Genomic DNA, 23,766 nt, shown 5'->3' with positions numbered 1-23,766 from the left:
TCTTGGGCCATCACTGCTAACATCTATTGCAACAAGTATCCAAGCTAGTCTGGTTGATATCAATGCCAACACTGTTGCCAACAGTTAGGCACTTCTCTCGCCAACAGTTAAGCAATCCCAACTGCCCAACACATCTTCCTAGCATGACTGTTGACATCAATTCCAACACACTTGCAGATGCCTTCACTAGGTCACTGGCCATCCAGACAATGATAATTGTCCAACAATCTCCCCCTTTGGCATTGATGACAACACTCCATCGTTCTCTTCATGTGATGGCGAAACCTATTGTTTCTTCCAAACATCTCATTGCATGACACACCAATGGCCTGCTACACAGGCCATCACAACTTCTCCACAATACTCTCCCCCTTTGAGATCAATGGAAAGGGGCTACAATCTGCCTTTATCTCCCCATGCAATCACTTGCCTGTGAAGACCAGAGTCTAGATGTTGAGATGTGAATTCTGCTTCGCGAACATATCTACCAGGGTTAGCAATGTTGTTTCTACATAAACTGGGCATATTTGATATGCTCCCCTAAACATATACTGCCTTTGATTTGAACGCCTCCATTTTTGGACACCTTATGGTTGCTGGCTGAGAACTCTCTCCACTAATGCATCTTTTGTACCAATTTAAGATTGATACCAATTAAACTGCTCATGGTATTCTTATTGTTGCAAATACCAATTAATGATGATTCATTTCTTCTTGGACTTCACTATTGTTGTTGCTTTCAAGGTTGTGCTTACTTTAGTTTAGCATATCCACTTCTCCCATTGAGACCATATCTTTACAATAGGGACTGCTTCACATCTAATACCAGTTGCACCAAAAGAAATGATACAAATGGAACAATGTACTAGGCGAACTCTAATATTTATTTTCTAAAAAATAAATGTCCATTTGCACACAAGGTTACTCAACATGAGCCCAACTCAACCAGTTGACATAGTGATACCAATTGAGGGTTAAGGGACATGAAAATCTTGCACCAATTGATTTTCATGAACACGAAATTACTATGCACAATCAAACTCACAACTTAAATGAAATAAGGGTATTTCACTCTTATCACCCCAAGAAACTCTCCTAGGCTGTATCTCAGAGATGCTCGGGAACATTACAAACTCAACAAAATGGTGGATAAATGGTGGATGAATGAAAGAAATGCTGCATTTTCAAGCCAAATAACCACTTCTACTATGCTTAACCCCAGACATGGGTGAACACCCCCAGACTACAAGGCTTTAGACCACCAATTACTCACATTAAAAAAAAAAAAATGATGATGGAGAATACTAATCACACCAGCAGATGCACAGGACCCTGTGATGGCCAGCTGCAACTAGTTTAAACGTCTGTAAATCTATTTACTAATGCATATACAGGATGGCAGTTGTCTGGCATTAAAACAACAGAAACTTGCATACAAATTCAATGAAACTAACTAGATTCTAACAAAGAGGTGGGATGACAGCCCCTCTGATGCTAAAATTCAGCAGCACATTAATAAATGCACCATAGGCACAACCTGGAACAAAGAAGAAGAAGTGAAAGTGAGAAATTAACATCAAAAGAAGCTTGCATTAGCTAAAAATGAAGACCAGAAGCTGTAGGTGTCACAGTAGTTACAGTCTCCAGAAGTTGAAGTCTACACCAAAATAACATTCATCAACCTCATTACATCTTTCTTCTTGGTATATATAGAGTTTGTTCACAAAAAATCTATGCTAACCCATGCGTGGAGGGGTCATAAATGACCACCAACCGCATTTACAATTAGAAATGGGTCTCTGATACAATTTCATTGTTTTAATGAACAAAATGGCCTTTCCGCTGCTCTGCTGTACTTCACAAACAAGTGAAAAGTCATGTTTATTTGCTCAAGGTTGTCCTTCTTGTCCTTTGGAGGTACACTGTGTTGAATGCGGTAGCTGAGGGTTTTATGTGCAGAGTACCACATTATGGTTTCTTTCCTTCTTCACGTGCATGGACAGATCAAACACACAAAAGATGCATGGCAAATGAACGAGGGCTAGGCGCGAATATCAACCGTTGGATGAAAAAATGGACGGTGGAGATCGGATCTAGGGGGCTATCGGGCGTAAACGAGAATGGATGAATGAGGGTCGTCGAATCGCTATCAGGCAGATTCGACGCCTATCGAGCGACGGAGATGATCGACAGTTAACGCGCGGGGAGCCGTACCGGAAGGGCGGTAAGCGATTTCCCCGCACCGCTTTTCGGGAGAAGGCAGTGTTGGTACAAGGCAGCGTGATCCTGTAAAATGATGACACGTGGCTGGCGGGAAACCACTTCCCCGCGGGTTATATGACATGCAGTTTATGGGAGCGAGGGTAGTGTACAGCGTTGGATCAAGCGATGAATCATCGGACGGTCACGGTTAACGCACACATTTGTTGAATGATGTGATAGGTACGGGCCCGCCCAGTTATAATTTTATATGCATGCAGTTATATGGATTAAGACTTTAGAGCCAGGGTCAAAATGAAAAATAGGTTAATATGGGGTTTAAAGGGTTATTGGGGTTTACAAAGGTTAATATGGGGTTTAAAGGTTATCGAGGGTTTATAAAGGCAAACAACAATAATGAAGATAGGGAGAATAAAGAGAAAGGAAGGGAAGGAGGAAACGGGGGTAACAGAGTAAAAGGAATAAGGCAAATGAAGGGGAATGATAAAGTAAATTGCTGCAAACTCTTTGCCACCAAAATCAGTATTGCCCAATATGCTTTTTATCCATCAATGTCGAAGAACATAGCAGAGCGAACACTGACTCCTTCGGGGATGAGATCCTCCCTGTGAGGTCTCAAGAACCTGCAGATCAATGCCTTTTCAGCTGAAAACAAATTAGCCAAAATTCCTAATGTTCCATTGGGCATGGAGTCTACTGCATCTATACTAAAACTGATAAAAACACAATATTTACAACCTTTAAGGCCAAAGACCTTAAACAACATAAACTTTCAAAAACCGCCCATTAACTGGGCCATCAAAAACTGTCTCTCCTCCTATACTTTTCAGTATGAATGTGTTGTTCCCTTGAATCTGTGAAATGATGAAAGGCCCTGTCCAGAAAGCATCAAATTTCCCATGATTGCCTTTCTTTTCCTTTAGTGCATCCCATTTCAAAACCAAGTCACCCACCTGAAAATTATCTGTTTTTGCCTTCTTGTCAAAGGCTTCCTTGATCTTTTTCCGATGTGCTGCAGCCTTTTCAACCAGCTGTTCTCTAATCTGATGCATTTATGCCAAATCATTGATCCTATTTTCCATGCATTCTTCTTCATCCTGCTCTTCTTGAAGGAATTTTGCCACAGGGAGAGTTAGTTGAATTGGAAATACAGCTTCAGTACCATATACCAACTTGAAAGGAGAATTCCCTGTGGATTTTTTAATGGTCACTCTCTCGCCCGTAGTGCATACTTGAGCTTTGAATCTCAATTCTTTTTATTGTCCTCTAACAACTTTTTAATTATCTCGATCAGACGTTTATTAGAGGATTCTGCCAGACCATTTCCTTGAGGGTAATATGAGGTGGAATGAACAAGTTTAATACCCATTGAATCACACATTTCCATCAATTCTTTTGCCCTGAAGGTTGCTGCATTATCTGTAATTAATTTATGTGGACATCCAAATCTGCTGAAGATATTTTTTGTCAAAAACTTCATAACCACATTATGATCAGCCTTCCTTGTAGGGACTGCTTCAATCCACTTAGTGAAATAATCAGTGGCTACTAATATCCACCTGTGCTGGCCACTGGAATGCAGATTGATTTCTCCAATAAAATCCAAGCCCCACTGCTGAAAAGGTCCTTTTGCCTGAATTGGTTTTAGGGGCAGCGATTTCAACTGTTGTTTTCCTTCAAATCTTTGGCACCTGTCACAAGATTTAACAAAAGAAAATACATCAGAAAATAAAGCGGGCCAATAGTACCCAGCTCTAAGAATTTTATGGGATGTAGTTTTCCAATAATGGTGCCCTCCACACATGCTGTTATGAAACTGCTGCATAACTTCTTTTGACTATCCTTTGTCCAGACACCTCAAAAATATTCTAGATGAATCCCTCCAGTAGAGCAGATTTTCCATAATGCAAAATTTTGCTGCTCTAAGTTTTAAAGTTCTGGCTTGACTTTGAGTAAATGCTGAAGGGATTTCTAGCTTCAGCAAGAAATTAATTATTTCAGCATACCAATTACAAGAAACTAGGTTCTCGGCCACTAACTGCTTCCTCTCTGTTTCAGTTGTTTTTTCCTCTTCTGCCTGACTATTTTCTGCAATTGTGCATACGAAATCAATATCTAAAGACCTGCAATTTTCTTTAGCCAATAACTTGGCAAGCCCCTGACCTCTGACCAGCTTGGTGGGCTTCAACTCTATATTAAATTCTATCATTTTTGCAATCCATTTTGCCCTTCTTCCATCAGCATCAGGTTGTGTTAAGACATCTTTTATTGTAGCAGAGAGTACATATGCAATTATCTTTGAATGCAAGATATAAACTCTAAAAGACTTCAAGGATTTGATGAGAGCGTATGCCTGTTTCTCAATAATATCATACCTCAGTTCAACATCCCTCAAATTCTTGCTGAAAAATGCCACTGGATGCTCTGAACCTTCTTCATCTGCCTGCAATAAAACTGCTGCAATAGTATCTTCAGAGGCAAATGAAAATATATGAAACTCCTTGCTGTAATCAGGACTTATTAAAGTGGGAGCCTCCATAATAGATTTTTTGATGGAATCAAATGATTTTCTTGCTGTATGAGTCCATTTGATTTCTGCCCCTTTTTTCAACATGGAGGTAATATGCTTCACATATTCAGCAAAATTTGGAATAAACCTTCTTACAAAATTTATTTTGCCCAAAAAAGACTGAATATCCTTCTTTGATCTAGGGACAGACAAAGTCTGAATTGCTTTGACTCTTTCTGGGTCAATCTGAACACCTGCAGCAGACACAATATGTCCTAACAGCTTGCCTTCATTTAAAGCAAATTGAGATTTTTTGGGATTGACTGAAATTCCAAACCTTCTACACTTTAGAAACACTTTTTTCAAATGTTGTAAATGATTTTGATGGCTGCTGGAATATACAGTTATGTCATCAAGGTAGATTAGAACAAATTTATCCTTCTCTCCCACAAACGCTATATCCATAGCTCTCTGAAAGGTGGCTCCAACATTCATCAATCCAAAAGGCATTTTGGCATACATAAAAGTGCCCCAAGGAGTGGTAAATGCAGTCTTTTCTTGATCATCTGGGTGCACAGAAATCTGATTAAAGCCTGAGAAACATCCAAGAATGATATCACTTTAGCTCCTGAGACCTTTTGCAGCAAATGTTCCATCTTTGGCAGAGGATAGTTGTATTTCTTGGAGCATTTGTTTAAATTTATGAAATCAACACACAGTCTGATTTCTCCACTCTTCTTCCTCACCACCACCAAATTGGCTACCCATTTTGAATACCTGAGAGGGACAATGATCTTGGCAGCCAGCAACTTTTTAATTTCTTTTTCAATCAGAGGAAGAAGCATAGGATTTATCGGTCTCAACTTCTGTTTGAAAGGAATGGTGTCTTTCTCCAGAGGGATTTTATGCTGAATTATGTTCTCATCATATGTTTTCAGGTCACTATACTCCCAGGCAAACACATCAAAAAATTGCCTCATTAAATTGCAGTATTCAGCACTTTGACCAACAAACAAATGAGTGGAAAAATTTACATATCTAGGCTGACCTGGACTTCCTATATCATGCTTACAGATTGCAGATTGATCTTCTTTTTGGGCAGCCTTGTAAGGCACATCATTTTGGTCAAACAGTCTTTCAAGAGGAATTAAACCCTTAGGAATATGGTTACTAGGAAGCTGGACAATGCTGTTTTTGCCAATTTTATTTCTAAGCTGGGATTGGGGTTTTTCTTCCAAGGCTTCATTTTCTTGGTCAATTTGCATTTCTGAAAATTCATCAATGACTTGAAGGAACCTATTTATCTCATCATCATCATTAAAAACTTTCCAATGCTGGACATTATCAGGCAAGGATGGTCTATACTTCATTTGGACTTCATAAACTAGTCTGGGAGGCATGGGAGGTATAAACAGACTAGCAGAAACAGCAAGGGAATCAGCAAGCTGATTTTGGGCTCTAGGAATGTATGAAATACAGAAATAATCAAAAGACTCTCTGAATTTCCATACCTCATCTCTGTATGCTTTTAGCCTTGGGTGCTTTGCTTGAAATGTTTTATTTACTTGCTGAATGATCAAATCAGCATCTCCAAACACCTTCAGATTCTTGATTCCTCTGTCTTTTTCTGCATTAAGGCCCAACAGCAGTGCTTCATATTCTGCTATGTTGTTTGTGACTTGAAAAACTAGCTTAAAAGGCAGCTGAATACTTTCTTTCTCTGGAGACACTAGCACCACCCCTGCCCCTGCAGCCTCTCTGGAACATGCTCCATAAAAAAACATATCCCAAACCTGAATTCCTTGCTCTTCCTTGGCCTGAACTGTTGGTTTCCTGATTTGCATTGAGGCCTTTTGAGATTCTTCTATTTGGAGAATACATGCTCCAAAATCAGTGTCCGCTACATAAATGGGATGATTTGTAGGGTTCTTATCATCACTGATGATATATGCCAACTGTGCTTCTTTATATAACCTCCTGCTTTCTCCTCCAAAAACTAGGACATTCGCATAAGAAAGATCATTCTGTAAGGTCCCACCTAGTCTCTTAATCCACCCTCTGGACAACAGCATGCCAAACTTAGGAGGGACATCTGCTACCACAATATCCATCATCATACTCTTCATGGGCAGCTGAGTTAAGGTAATGGCCAGGTCTTTAATCAATCCAAGACATTTCACCTTCCTTGAATCAAAAGAAAATAAATCATGATAGGGTCTAGTGATATCAAGGCCTAACTCTTCCATGACAACTTTGGGCATTAGATTGTGGCTGGCCCCTGTGTCTAGTAGGAAATTGTGGAGGATTTTGTCATGAATGGTCAATGAGACATAAAAAGATGGAGAATTATTATTAGCAGGTTCAATCATAGGGCTGAGCACAATGGCAGGCTTGTCATCTTGCAAATTAATAGAGTCAGTGGAGGTTTGTTTGGTTTCTAACTCAAGGGCTTCAAGGATAGGCTTTCTAAATACTTCACTCTTCACCAACTCTACCAGAGGCACAGATATTTTCAATTTCTGAACTTCTGACTCAAAGCTGAAAGAAGAAGATGATTTACTAGAACTTTTTACCTCTTGAACTAGAGCTTTGAGGATGACTGGATCAGCTGCTGGTCTTCTCTGCTTGATATTCTGTGGTTCTATTTGGACAGCAGCTCTTTGAACAAGATTCTCTTTGACATTTTTTGCATTTGACCTCAGGTTGTATCTCTGCTGCTCTTCAGCTTGTAGGACAACTTCTCTATCCCATTTTTGACTGTCTTGTTCCTGCGACAAAGACTTTTCATAAGCGGCCAAAGTCAAAAATGCAGCGCTGCCTTTATCTTCCATGCAGTGAATTTCATCCTAATCTTCTTCAAATTGTTCCTCCTCCATCACTACATTTTGGAAAGGAGCTTTAACTTTCTGATATTCTTTTGAATCTTCACCCCTTTTCATTATTTGTAACTGCTCATTTGCTCTTCTGAATGGATTGGGATTTCTTGGAACAAATGTGTTCTGCTGCCTTGTTTTCCCTGAATTCTGCTCAACCTTCAGCTTAGAAATTTCGGCAGTTAATGACTCTATCATCTTAGTCATTTTGTCTAGCTTAGGCTCTGAAGATGAAGCAGAAGAAGTAGAAGCCTGACCTCTCTTCTTCCTTCTGTCAGTTTGAGTTTTAAGCTTTTCTGCTGCCATAATATTGGATTCCACTTCTAATGCTGCATCCTGCATATCTGCCAGCGTAGCACATCTCATTTCTCTCAATAACATGCAGAAATCAGAGTCAAAAGCATTGGCATAGTGAGTTTGGCAGAGGTGGGAGTAGGTTTTACTTCAGTTGATATCTTACTATACATTCGATTGAATCTTTTATTAAAATCAAGCAGAGATTCACCATTTTCCCTCTTCAGATTACCAAACTCAGTATGATAATACAACAAGTTTTTTTATCTCCCCATTGCTTCAAAAATGCATCATCTAATGCTTCAATATCTGTTATGATCTCTGGGGTAATTCTCTAAACCACTTCCTAGCCTCTCCATCAAGGCTCTGGACAAAAACTCTCATCCACACATCATTTTCACTTATATCTAGATTATCAGCATAACTGTAAAAAGCTTCAAGATGTTCTTCTGCTGTCACTCCCTCTGTACTAGTGAATTTAGGCATATATTTTTGATATTCTCCCACAGGCATAGGATTTAAAGGAACAGGCAAGACTAAAGGTCCATATCTAGTAGCAACAATTCTCTCAATCTTCGTGGGTGCTTGCTGTCCTGCCATGACTAGAGTATTTGGAAGAATACTAGCAGATTGAATAGTAGGGAATAATGTGATGAATGGTAGAGACAAAGGGATGTTTTGGACTGAATGGGAACCCTTCTTTGGACTGAGATTCAAAGGGGAACTAACTGCACACGGGGCTGAATTAATCTCTGAAGGAATTTCCTTATTAACAGTGTTGGGTTCTAAATCTTCAAACTGTATATCTTCAGCAATAACTTTATCTTTCAGAGATGCATGAGATTTCTTAGGCTTACCTGATCCTGATGCCCCTTTCTGTGATGCTTTCTTCGATTTGACAGTCCTCTCAGGGTCAGGCACTAGTTCAGTTGGTGATTTATGAGGATTTCTTCGAGTATGTCTCACAAACTGAACGAGAACTTCAATGTGGAGTCGCAAAAGGATGGTTTTCCCCCAATGGAGTCGACAGATAGATGATTACAACCAAAACTATGTTCAAACCTTGTCTATCATCAAGGCTTGAAGCTGTGTCGTTCTCCCAGGGAAGCTGAGCTTCAATTCTCCTCTCCTCGGCAACGACGCCAATTAATGTTATCACCCCAAGAAACTCTCCTAGGTTGTATCTCAGAGATGCTCAGGAACATTACAAACTCAACAAAATGTTGGATAAATGGTGGATGAATGAAAGAAATGCTGCATTTTCAAGCCAGATAACCACTTCTACTATGCTTAACCCCAAACATGGGTGAACACCCCCAGACTACAAGGCTTTAGACCACTAATTACTCACAGTTTAAAAAAAAATGATGATGGAGAATACTAATCAAACCAGCAGATGCACAGGACCCTGTGATGGCCAGCTGCAACTAGTTTAAAAGTCTGTAAATCTATTTACTAATGCATAGACAGGATGACAACTGTCTGGCGTTAAAACAACAGAAACCTGCATATAAATTCAATGAAACTAACTAGATTCTAACACAGAGGTGGGATGATAGCCCCTCTAATGCTAAAATTTAGCAGCACATGAATAAATGCACCACAGGCACAGCCTGGAACAAAGAAGAAGAAGTGAAAGTGAGAAATTGACAGCAAAAGAAGCTTGCATTAGCTAAAAATGAAGACCAGAAGCTGCAGGTGTCACAGTAGTCACAGTGTCCAGAAGTTGAAGTCTACACCAAAATAACATTCATCAACCTCATTACATCTTTATTCTTGGTATATATAGAGTTTGTTCACAAAAAATCTCTGCTAACCCATGCGTGGAGGGGTCATAATTGACCACCAACCGCATTTACAATTAGATATGGGTCTCTGATACAATTTCATTGTTTTAATGAACAAAATGGCCTTTCTGCTGCTCTATTGTACTTCACAAACAGGTGAAAAGTCGTGTTTATCTGCTCAAGGTTGTCCTTCTTGTCCTTCGGAGGTGCATTGTGTTGAATGCGGTAGCTGAGGGTTTTATGTGCAGAGTACTGCATTATTGTTTCTTTCCTTCTTTGCGTGCATGGACAGATCAAACACACGAAGATGCATGGCAAATGAACAAGGGCTGGGCGCGAATATCAATCGTTGGATGAAAAAATGGACGGCGGAGATCGAATCTAGTGGGCTATCGAGCGTAAATGAGAATGGATGAATGAGGGCCGTCGGATCACTGTCGGGCAGATCCGACAGCTATTGGGCAGTGGAGAGGATCGACAGTTAACATGTGGGGAGCCGTATCGAAAGGGCGGTAAGCGGTTTCCCCGCACCGCTTTTCAGGAGAAGGAGGTATTGGTACAAGGTAGCGCGATCCTGTAAAATGATGACATGTGGCTGACAGGAAACCACTTCCCCGCGGGTTATATGACGTGTAGTTTATGGGAGCGAGGGTAGCATACAACGTTGGATCAAGCGATGGATCATCGGACGGTCACGGTTAACACACACATTTGTTGAATGATGTGACAGGTATGGGCCCGCCCAGTTATAATATTATATGCACACGGTTATATGGATTAAGACTTTAGAGCCAGGGTTAAAATGAAAAATAGGTTAATATGGGGTTTAAAGGGTTATTGGGGTTTACAAAGGTTAATATGGGGTTTAAAAGGTTATGGCGGGTTTATAAAGGCAAACAACAATAATGAAGATAGGGAGAATAAAGAGAAAGGAAGGGAAGGAGGAAATGGGGGTAACGGAGTAAAATGAATAAGGCAAATGAAGGGGAATGATAAAGTAAACTGTTGAAAACTCTTTGCCACCAAAATCAGTATTGCCCAATATGCTTTTTATCCATCAATGTCGAAGAACATAGCAGAGATAACATTCACCAAAGATGAAAACCTTTCATTTGCTCAACAATCTCCCTTTCTGAGGCTATCCATTGTTGCCTTCTACTGTTTATCAAAGCAGCTCCCCCTGAGCCAATACTCCTAGATCTCCTGCAACAACTTTCTTGCATCTGTGTGGGGACTGATCCTGTGGACCTGACTTGGCTGTGATATTCCTGTCATTCCACACTTCCACTACAGCCCATCTTCTTCCCACAACATAATATATTGTTGTGTACTCCTCATGTTGGCTGAACTCCACCTTTCCAATGCTGATACTTTCAAAATAAACCAATTTATTCTTGTAATCAACAAGAAAACACAGCCATACCTTCATCAATCAAATGCAACTTTCTGTTTCCTCTTCTTGGCTCCCTACATATGACTTATTTGACCTCCCTTGAGGCCATTCTCTTCCTTCGCTGGAGAGAAATAGAGGATCTACTCCCCCTAAGCAGATCATCCTCCTTCTTCTTCCATACCTTTAATGGTTGGGTACTGATAGAAGCATTGCTCTCCAAGTTGTTTTGTGCCCCTATTTGGGCTTCTTCTTGGCTGCTCATGGGTAGAGGAAACTTCTTTTTTAACTCATCTTTCTTCACCCAAATCCACTTGGAGCATTTCTGCCTTACAGAGGGGTCCCTCACATGGGTAAGAGTTTCATTCTTCTTATTTATCCCTCCTCTTTTAATCTTTCTTTTCTCATTCCTGCAACCAACTTTCTTGTGCCAAAATTTGCCACAAGTGTAGCATTTGATTCGGCCTAAGAACGGGGCAAAGGAGTTACTCTTTTTGACAATGCTTTTGTCAAAAATCTTATCACGGCCAACATGCCTTCTCCTAGCCTTTTGTGCATTCCTGGGTTGCTTCTACCCATCACATCTTGTTTCCTTGCATGCCATCTACAATCTATGGATTATGTCCAAAATTATTGTAAGAAAAACAATGCCCATAAAATGGCTTCTGTTGACAGAGGTTACCTTTTCTAATAAAGGCTTTGTCATTGAGAAGGAAGGGTTCTTTGCTAACTCTTCATATGCCTTCTATAACAACTTGCATTTCTATCATGCACTCTTTCTTGCAGTTGCCTAGACCTCTTCTGCTACAATCTCGGTAGATGCTTCTTAGCCTTCTGCTGCTGCCTTTTCTTCTTTTGTTGTTGTTTCTTTCCTTGTTGTAGTTGCTATCCAACAACCTCCTTTCCTTTGTTGTTGTTGGAACCTTCGACTCCCTTTACCTGGGAAGTTGACCCTTCAGCCTTCACCATCTTGGAGCTTGGTTTTTCTTTGAAACCCAAACCAACCTTGATGAGTGGGGATCCTTTCTTAACAAGAATCTCATCCAAGGCCTTTCTCCCCTCAAGCTTTTGATATTGATACAACTCAATTTTTTACTTTTCTAAGTCATGTATCAATGGGACTACCTCATTTTTTAGTATCCCACAATAAACTCTCTTCTCACCCATCTAATTGGTTAACTTTCCATTCAGTCTACTAGCCTCTTCTTATTGAGCGTTTAGATCAACTAATTTTTTTCTCAACCTTCCATTCTCAAGCTCATAAATTTTTAGTTGCTCCTCTTGCTTGAGATTTTCCTCTGATAGATCCTTAATCTCCTTTAGGGCAGAGATCAACTTCTTTCTTAAAAAGATCCTTTCATCTAGATCTTCTTCCTCACTATCAGAAGTGCTAGTTGAGTTACCGCAGATATCTAAGCCCATATCTGTGCCCATGGAGTCTTCCATAGGTATAAGGGTTGTCCCTTCTTCATAACTTTCAATGATACCATTATTCTCTCCACATGATGTACTCTCTTCTCCTTCAAAGGATCCCTTATTTTCTATTGCTACTAAAATGGTTCTATCTTCATTAAAGCTACTATATGCATGGCTCTCTCTATATTCAAGTGAATCACATGAACATATATATAATGGATGACCTATTTATTTATATTTATCACAAATCAATGGCATAGCTTATGAGCAACATGGTCTCTCCTCTGAGACATCTTCATCATCAACACGAGTGTGATGAGCAACAACTTCTCCATGTTCTGGTTCATTACTAGAGCAGCAGGGCTCCTCGGCCTTTTCTTGATCCACATGGATATATCCACCATACAGTCATTGCAATATGTCCAACACTTCCTTTGTTGGCTCACAATGCCTCACTTTATCCGCATCCGGCTTAGATAACCCTCTCATGATGACCTCCTTGGATTTTACATTTAGTTCATTCTTTTCTCTATGTATTACGAAGCACCACATGTCAACATTCAAGGCCAATAAATACTCCAACATTAAAACCTCCTAGGCTTCATAATCGAGCCCACATATGATTCATTTAAGAATGGAACTATGTTTGTTGTTATCCAAACTTTATTAGCCATTGTTTCCCTTTGATCTACCTTCTAGCGATTAAGCTATTCCTAAAGGAACTTGGCTCTGATACCAATTGTTGGAAACAATGATAATACTGAGAGGGGGGGGGTGAATCAGTATTAAGGCTAATTTTGACATTTCATGCCAAATTACTTTTCTGATTCATACTTGGAAACCATCCATATAATGAGCAGTAATATAAAATCACCATACAATTACACACCATGAGCATCATACACATGAGACACAAGGTTTTACGTGGAAACCGTTTCGAGAAAAAAAGCACCAAATCTTGTTGTTATTATCGGTGTAAATAAGAGAACCTACTCTATTACATCAATATTTCTTGTGAGCACTCACTCACAGGAAGCACCAACTCGCTTTTATTGTTTTCTAGCACCAACTAGCAAGAAGCACCAACTCCCTCTTTTTATAGGCACCTGTCTAGCTTACTAGAAGCACCATATGAGGCACCGACCTCACGAATTTTTTGCAAGCACCAAGTTGCAACTCCTTGGAATTTTGCAAGCCAACTTACAGGAGGCACCAAGCCCCAAGCCTTCTCAAGCAACCATTAGATATGGAAGCACCAACTTCCTGTATGCATGCATCAACCCACACTCAAATAGGAACTGAATGTTATATGTAATTTGGCAGCCACTCTACCTGATAACAACTTTGTTTTCTCTACTCACACAGCTCACTCTACAGCAGCCCACTGAACTTCTCAACAACAGTCACTCATCACCATCAACGCATCTCTTTGATCTCTTCTCTTCATCGACATGCACTCAACTCTCGGCCTCTTGCTCTCCACAACATAGCCTCAACTCTTGACCTTCTTTCTCTGCACATGCACCTTTGGCCTTTCTCACAGCATAGGAACTTTTGACCTTTCTTACACAACACAAGAAACTTGGGCCTTACTCATAGCAGCACAGGAAACTACGCCTTTCACACAGCACACAAGAAAATTTCGCCTAACATATAGTGCATAGGTAAATTCTTCCTTTCTCACAGCAACGCGGCTCTCAGGGTCTCTTACCTCTGCATAGGAACTCTTGGCCTCTCTCTACAAAACAAGCTCTCACTCAGCCTTACACAATAGTGCCCACACTCAGAGCTTTTCCTCTTAGCTCTTTGGAAACTATGATGCTTCCCCCAGCTTTTCTCATCTGAGCTTTTGGGTTTTTTTCCTTTGCTTCCCCTTGTTCAATGCTTCCACTTTGTCCTGTATTCACACTATGCGAGTGTACCATGACTTGGTACTACCATTCTATTGTCGCGTCTGACTTGGTGTCTTCCACTCCATTAACCATGAGAGTGGGCACTTAACAGTTTCTCCATAATGAGAATGAATTCTCAGTCCACCTTCACACTCCACCAGGCACAATCCTCTCTATGAATAGATATCCTATCACTGAGGCTCTCCATGCTTATTCATGGTTTCGCATGGCTTGGATGTCCTTTGGCATGACTTCTCAACTTTACTTAGGCATGGTCTTCCTTGTCAATGTTATGTCTCCTATCAGTTTCTAGTCATAGTGCAGAAACAGAGATCGACCTTGCAATCCTTCATCGTCTGACTGCATGGAGCTCCATGCTGAGAAATTAATTCTTAGATGACCTACAAACTGCTTCATGAGTCCCATACTTCCATTTAACTCACTAAAGATGTGCATCGTGTTAGGGCCTAAATCTACCTCAGGCTGAGAAAGGCAGGATCTAGGGTAACATCAAACCACGCTTAACCTGGTAGCTAGCCCTACCAGGTCGGGAGAGGGCTCTCTCCTTGTAAATCTCAGGGAAATGTAGCGAATGAGGCTTGAGATGACTGATGTAAAGACTAATTTTAGGCTAGGTATATGCTCAGTAGAGTTTGATTGAATTTTATGGTTGGTTGCTGGCTCAAATGTGAAAGGCAGATTTGGGTCCAGGAATGGACTCAGTCTTGCAGAGTTTTCTATGGGGCGAGGTAGGAAAATGGTTTAGTACTTTGAATTAAATGAAATGGAGAGTCTTAAGACTGGTGAGGAGTTGGAGAGGGCATGAATGTGTCATGAGTCCTCTGCAAACAGTAGAAAACATATAAAACTAAACAAACCCTAAGGTAGAGCACTGCAACATCAATGAATTCTACCTTTATACTTGATTCATTTAGTTAAGCTGAAAAGAGAGAGATGATGGCACACATAAACACATGTAAACTTGAATCACATAAGGAAAAACAATACCAAATCAACTTGCCACAAGAATCCCACAAAATGTTGCAAACCCTGGTCTATTCCTTTGCCAAACTGCAGAGATGAATGTACAATAATGCTCAAAGCATTCACAAGAGTCCAACCTTCTGCCAAAGTCCAACCCCTACACTATGAAATTCATAAAATATATACATTTTCTCATCCTTGTACTAAGGGAATTGAGCTCAACCATTTTCTTCAAAATAGAATCAGTTACATTAAACTTGGACCGAATTTCTGAAAATAGGTGTTTAATATGAACTCGTATCTCCTAAACCATAGCACCTGTTACAAAACTGAAAGAGGTTTTTTTAGATAAGGTCATTTTGGAGAAAAACCTCTCTCAAAATTTGGAAATTCGTTTCCAGTTGCTCGAAATATGTGCCACAAAATCATCTCTAAAACAGAAAATCATTAAAAAATTAAATCTGTGAAAATGAACTGTAAAGATCTAGTCACATATCCCAATTCATGACACCTGTGAATAAACTGAAAGAGGTTTTTTTTATATGGCTCGTGGTTAATAAAATTTTCTTTGGTTTTTTCAAAATTACTTTCCATCTGTTGTAAAATGGCACCACACTAAAATGACTAAAACAGTAAAAAATATGAAAAATTTGCTTTGTTTTAATGTAGGCTCCAAATATCACTGCATATCTCCCACATAGTAGCACCTGTACATAAACTGAAGGAGGTTTTTGTTATTGGTATGTGATGGACAAAAAACTTTTTCACTTTTGAAAAATTCCTTACCATTATTTCAGAAACTGATCTTGTACTAAACTTGTCATTATGTGCAGCAACTGACCTCAAAACATGCATAACCAAGAATCAACCATTCATTTCGATCATATCTTCTGATCCGAGGGCCAGTTAAGGGAGTGTGATATACCGTTGGAAAGATTTTTCCAAGCTACTTTTGATGAACATACTTAGGATATGATTTGCACTGAAACTCATGTGCAAAACATCTCACCAAACCAGACATAGTAAGAGCTCATGTTAATCCCTGGTGACAGGCTGCGAAGACTGGAACTAACACATCGGAGCATAGTGATGGCTTGTCTCATCTCAAGGAAGACCTAACACTCTTTCCTAAAGATCATGGTCCTTACAACCTTGACCCAACGATCTTTGATAGTCGCCATTACTCCTGAGACCAACTCCTCTACTCCTGCATTCAATCTTGTAGTTGTCGACCCATACACCTTTAACTCTCTATACAATGCTTATCGGAGAAATTCCTTATCACAATTTTCACAGTGGTGCAGTATTCTAATATTCTGAAACCTGACCTATGAAGTGACGAGATCCTTCCGCTTAGCCCTTCCCGTATTTCTCACCATAGGACCGAGAGTCATGACCTGCTACTTAGTCTTGAGGTGCTAGAGTATTTTTTATCCTGTCGGGGGCTATTTTTCCTTTGTTAAGTGCTTAACGCCCTTGGTTCTTTAAGTTCTTCTTAACCATGTGCCAACTCAATATCGGAAGTTTCCAATTGCTAACAGTTATAAAGTGCCGACATCCTCAACCTCCGATATGACATCATCACTCCACATGGCACCTCATGAGAAGTGACAAGTGCCACCCATATTTATCCCCTTAGGTCCCCTCAAAACGATAAAACTTCCTGCCACGTGTCCTTCAGTACCACCACGTCATGCTAACGTCAGATGCCACTATAACTTTATCAGAACCAATCATATGCGGCCATGTTTCCTACTAGAGGAGAGAGAAAAGGGTTCACCCACCTTTGGTTTTGTGATGAAATCCTTTGTTAATCCTTATTGGTGTTCCTAGTGGTTTTTAACACTATGGACGCTTCACCCATATCGCAACTTTTAAAAGGTTCTCAAGTTCAGAAGTTTTGATTCTCCGATCGCTGATATGCCTAATATGTTGACCTCTAATCAACAATATGTCGATATGATAGTCCGCTGATCTCTGATATGCTGATATACTGGACCATCGATCTCCTGATGCACCGATTAGTTGACCTCCAATCTTCCGATCTCTTGATGCGTCGATACGCTGAGCTCCGATCGTTGATGCACCGATACACTGACCTTCGATCACTGATGCGCCAATATGCTGACCTCCAATCGTTGATGCGTCAATATGCTGACCTTTGGTCTTCCGATCTATGATATGTTGGATCGTCGATCTCCAATATGTCGATATTACTTCCTGACTAAGGCTTCAAATCCTTGAACTTCAGCTCGCCATGTATTTTGAGCCAGGAATCCATTTATGGACTTCCGCATATCATTGTAAATCTCTTCCAAAGAAATTTCCAATGGAGAGGGTCTGATGTAGGCTTTGAGCCCATCTTCTACCTCTAATATGGCTCCAAGCTCTCTTCCACTCTTCTTCTCCTTGACTCTCCAGACAGCTGAAATCACACCCACCATGGTGGTGTTTTTCATGAAGCATGTACCTATCATGGACTTCCATCTAGTCCATCACTGTAATCATCATTTGATGTCCTCTCCAATAAGCCTGCTACTATGATGATTTTCTACATGAAGCTTGCATCTACCATGAGATTCCTCTTGGGTCATCACTTCCAACATCTGCTGCAATAAGCATCCAAGCTAGTATGGTTAACATCAATGCCAACACTCATGCCAACAGTTTGGCACTGCTCCTGCCAATAGTTAGGTAATGCCAACTTCCCAACACATCTTCCCAGCATGAATGTTGACATCAATGCCAACACACTTGCAGATGCCTTCGCTAGGCCACTGCCCATCTAGACAAATGCCAACTGTCCAACAGAGGAAGCAAGGGATGAGGAAGTGAAGAAAGTTATGGCCAAGGAATCAATTGAGTCTCTCTATATATCAAAGCAGAATTAACAAGTCAAAAGGTTTTCATAAGCAACCATAGCCTCATCTCTGCAAACCCTAAATTATCCCCTCGCTACTTAGAGAAATAAGAGAAAGTTATCCTCCATTTTGAAGACATTTTTAGGCTTTTGGGGACTAAGAATTTGCAGGCTTGTCAGAGGAGATCGCATGATCTGGACGACAGTCTACAAATCAGGGAATACACTCCCCTGAGAGGTTGAGGAATTCCCTAAAAAGGAACCCACTCTATAAGAGAATTGTTTAAAGGTTGAAGATCGATTGGATAGGGTTAAATCTCAGTCCTCCCTTGTTATTGGGCCTACATGAAAGAAGAGATCATGCATAGGAAAAATTGGGGTGGGAAACAATAGAGGAAAATGCAGGTTTTTATCCACAAGAAGGCACACCATCTGAGGTGCCTTGGGATGTCAAAGAGGCCACTAGGGCCATGCATGAGCTATAGATTAGTGAGTAAGTTTCTCAGAGGGTGAGAAACACCTTCAGTAGGGGGGTGATGATGGGCCCCATTAATAGGTATATCATAAGGCCCATTTTTCCATCCTCCAACCTATAATTTCCTCTTTTTCTCGTATTTATTAACATCTTTTTACTATAATGTGCTTAATAGGGAGACTAAAGGATGTTTGTTATACTTCATGGCCTAATGTGGTTAATGTGCAGGAAATAGAGTGCTTTTGATTAAATTTACCATGCAGAATCACGTTGGAGGTAGATGGAGGAGATGTAGGAGGCTTTTCCCCCAGTTTTTCTCACCTACAACTCGACTTGATCCCTAAAATCACTCCCTTATAGCTCGATGATCTACTAGCAACCGATGCACTCAAGGAATTGTGAGGATCTAAGGGATCTGATCAGATTTTTTAGAGATTTTGGAGGGAAGCAATCCTTTTTCCACGGAGGCTTCCCCTCAGTCATTTTTGTATAAATAAACAAGCCTAAGGGCTCAATAAGATTTTAACTTTTGGAGCAGACAATAGTCACTAAGAGCTAGGAGCTTAGGATTGTCATTTTCATTCCCTTTACATGATGTATGTGAACTTTGTTTTATGTCAATGAGAATCTTATTTTTATCTTTCATCTGAGTTTGTCTCAGAGATTTGATTCTCCTTGGGTTAGGGCCCAACCCATATGATTTAGTCTCTCTTTGTGTATTTTATCCATGCATTTCCTTTGTTAACAACATCTCTTTTCTGTCTTGATAGAAACTTGCCTATAAAATTTGTTGGTGTATGCATATCTACCACCTCTCTTTTGGGAAATGTGGTTGAGGAATATGTACTAGCAAGCCAAAAACATATGGTTACTTTCCTTTGTAGTTGTTAAATCTTATATTAATTCTCTTTTCCATACTTTGTTCTTTCCATACTTAGGGATTAAATAACAATCTTCTGTAAGCTTTCATGAATATAGGTCATGTGCATACTACAAATTAGATTTTCTTTTGATGCAAATAAAATTTAGCTTATCCTTTTTACTTAGTTTCATAAACTTCAACTCATACTTTCTTGTTTAGTTCATTTTGCTACAATTTGGTTATTAGTTTGGAAATATTTTCAAGTTGCAAAAGGATTATTTGTCTGGTGTGCAAGTACTACTAGTAGCTTGCAGGGTTGGCATATCAATCCTTCATTCCTCCTTCCATCATCATCCTCTTTCTCCTCACCTCACAATTCCCTCAAAACTCTTCCATCGAAAGTACATTTCTATTTCATTGTCGGACATTGTGTGCGTTTGTTTTTGTGCAAGATGGGCCTCTGAGAGGTGCTAAGCTTGGAAAAAGTTTCATACAAACTTCATATACCTTCATCTACCCTTTCGCACCTTTAGATCACCTTTTACACCCTTAAAATTCTCACGGGTCCAATCCTGTTGCAAAACAGGGCAATCCTGCAAAATCTGTAGCAATCGTGTAGAAATGCTATAACATCTTGTAGCAATCCTGCAACATCCTGTAGCAATCGTTTAGAAATGTTGTAGCATCATGTAGCAATCTTGTAGATTCATGTAAAATTCAACAGATTTGCTCCAAAAGATTGAATTTTGTCCCTTAGCCTTGAAAATTGTCCCCTAGGATCTGAAACCATGAATGAGGAGGACCAAAGAGCACTTAAGACCCTCCTTTTGTTCACTGCAACACAATTATGCAATTATGGTTAGAGGAAAAAATTTTGAATTTGAAATATAATGATGACTTTCTTGATTGTCTCATGAAATACCTAATAAACTCTATCACTAAAGCTAGTTATCTTTTTATCACAATGATTAAAGGTTTATTTACCAATGCAAAGTAGACTAGTTTTGTTTCTTTTGAATTAATCCTTCTTTTATGGTTTCAAGTACAAGCATTATTATTGTATAGGGTAGTTTACTTTTCAATGCAACTTTTCACATTCTGCAATTAGACTAAGGTTTATATTCCTGCAAGTAGAATAGGATATACATTCTGCGAGTAGATTAATGTTTCTATTTATGCAATTAAAATATCCTTTACATTCCTGTAATCATGGTTAGCATTTACATGTGGATAAGTAGCATCTTCATTCCTTTTGCAAGTAGAATAATATTTCAATTTCTACAATTAGAATATAACTCTCTTTTTATGCAATTTCTTTCCTTGAGTTAGCTGGTAGAGTGATCTTTGTATACCTTGGTTTGTTCCATTGCTTGAAGGTGGCATGAGTAGAACTTAAGCTACTGTGGATATAGCACTGTCACATCTTAAGTTTGTATTAAACTTGGGTTGATAATTAAAGTTGGTAGCCTTGGGAGTTTCAGCACTTTTGTTGCAATACTCAGGCCCATAAATGAGCTTGTGAGAACTGAGTTGAATGGGTTCTCAAATAAATGGGATGTCTTTGTCCAAGTAATTAATGTACAAATAGACTTGCTTGGCAGGGATCGTATTTGGAGCGATTTTACTCAGGAAGATTTTAGGTTGAGCATTGTCAATGGAGGCAACAATAAAGGCTAGAAGGGTGAGGATGATGAGAATTTTGCTCTTGCGGAAAAGGGAAAACCCAAGAAAGGCTCAAGCTAAGGGCCTAACTCCAAGGGAGAGAGGAAAAAGAAAGACTTGAGTAAAATCAAGTGTTTTTTTTGTTGTCAACAAGGACATTATGTCAATTAATGTACGAATAAAAATAAGGGTGAAAAGAAGAAGAAGCAGTGGAGGACAACTCCAGTGAAAATTTATGAACTACTTTCAAGACTTGAGGTTGAGTTTCCTCTTATATCTTTCCTATATAGCTTGCCCACCCTAGGTTTGTGGTACATCGATATTAGGGCATCATGTCACATGACAAAACTTAGAGAGTATGTATCTAGATACAAAGCAAATGATATGGGCTTCCATATGCAAATGGGAAACAAGTCCAAGTGTACTTCAATTGGGAGAGGGACAATCACATTTCAAAGGCGAGTTGGGAAAGAATGTCGATGTTACAGATATGTTATAAGTGCCAGGTATGGGAATGAATTTAATTTCAATTTCTTCCTTTTAGGATAAAGGATATATTGTATGCTTTCAAGGATAGAAGGTGTATCTAAAACACCAGGACTGGAACTCAGCAAAGGAGATTGGGGTAATAATAAACAAGTTATACAAGTTGTAGTTTGACACTCCAAAGGAACTGGATAGTAGAATAAATAGTAGAGATATGGGACAGTTGTGGCATAGGAGGCTGGGTCATAAAACATGATGATGTATTCAGAGGGTGCGTACTTGGAAAATTTTCAAAAGCAGTGTTTCGAAGGAGTGATAATAAAACTAAGGGTTTTTTTTACAATCATTACATTCTAATATTTTTCATCCATTGTGCAGAAAGTTTCTTAGGGGTTATGAATATTTTGTGACCTTCATGGATGATTTATGTAGGAAGACCTAGATTTACTTCTCTAGGACAAGAGATGAAGTCTTCAGTTACTTCCAAGAGTTTAAGGCTCTTGTCGATAAGTCAATAGGAAAGAAGATAAAGGTACTTCACATAGATAATTGGGGCGAGTACATCGAGAAAGCCTTCAAGGAGTTCTACAACAAGGAGGGGATCAAGAGATAGTGGGAAAATTCATACAACCTGCAACAAAATTGGGTTGCAGAACAAAAGAATAGAACCATAGTTGGAGAAGCAAAGACCATGTTATATGATCCCGACATGCCTAGATATATTTGGGTAGAAGCATGTAACACATATGTATAATTTAGAATAGGGTCCCACATAAGGTGTTGGGAAAGATAACATGCGAGGAGGAATTTATAGGGAAGAAGCCAGAAGTCAATTATTTTAGGATTTTTGGTAGTATTGCATATTGTCATGTTCCAACCGACAAATACACCAAGCTAGATTCAACTGCAAAGAAGGGGTATTTCATTAGTTATAGTGAAACATCTAAGGCATACAAGATTATATTCTAGGGACTCGAAATTTCATCATGATACAAGACATCAAATTTCAAGAGGAGAAAGCCTTTAGGAGATCTCACGAGTTATCAACAGTTGATTAGATTCAACAAGTAGAAGCTATAAGGGTTGAACAACAATATTAGTCTCAGAGAACAAGCACTAGTATAGTGATTAGTATGGGAACATGTATAGGCGTTGAGAAGAGTTCGCAATATGTGGAGAAGCAAAATTATGAGGAGCTTGAAGCTCCACCCACTATAGTTGGGAGAAGGAATCACAAGATGCTTTAGACATTAAGGGATACACATGAGTTTGTGGGAGATCCCAGATTGAGCACTAGGGATATGAGACCACCGGAGAGATATTCAGGTTACAACCTATGTTGATAGTCAAAGCATTGACAATGAGCCTTTCAGTTATGAAGAGGCTGCACAATATCAAGTGTGGCGAGATGCTATGGTGGAGGAGTACAACTCCATCATGAAAAATGATGTATGGAAGGTGGTGCTTAGACCATTGGATTGGGTAGTGGTTGGTTCCTGAAGAATCTATAAGATCAAGCATATTTTAGATGGAAACATAGAAAAATTCAAAGCTAGGTTCATGTCTAAGGGTTTCTCTCATAAAGAGGGAATAGATTATGAGAAGATGTTTTCTCCCATGGCCAAATATACTTCCATTAGGGTTGTGATATCACCTTCTACTTAGATGGGATGGAAGATTCATCAAATGGATTTCAAGATGACATTCCTGGACAAAGTCGTAGAAGAGGAGGTGTACATCAAACAATGGGATGGTTTTTGATATGCATCAGAGGGAAACTCATGTATGCAGGTTAAAGAGAGTGATATGTAGGCTCAAGCAAGCTCCCATGGCATGACATGGTCGTATTGATAACTGTTTGCAAGAGATGGGCTTCATGAATTGTGAGGCAAATTCAAACCTCTAATATCTTATGGTTGGAGGTGAACCAAACATTGTCATTTTGTATGTGGATGGTCTATTTTTTACTAGGTCACTGGGGCTCATAGAAGACTGCAAGAGGGACTTAGCAGGAGAATTTGAGATGAAGAACTTGATTTTGATGCACTATTTTCTA

The sequence above is a fragment of the Pinus tabuliformis genome, chromosome 6 (assembly GCF_031772625.1).
Source record: "Pinus tabuliformis cultivar Carrire ecotype Pingquan chromosome 6, CPIR1, whole genome shotgun sequence".
Lineage (NCBI taxonomy): Eukaryota > Viridiplantae > Streptophyta > Pinopsida > Pinales > Pinaceae > Pinus > Pinus tabuliformis.
Note: the sequence above shows the minus strand (reverse complement) of the source record.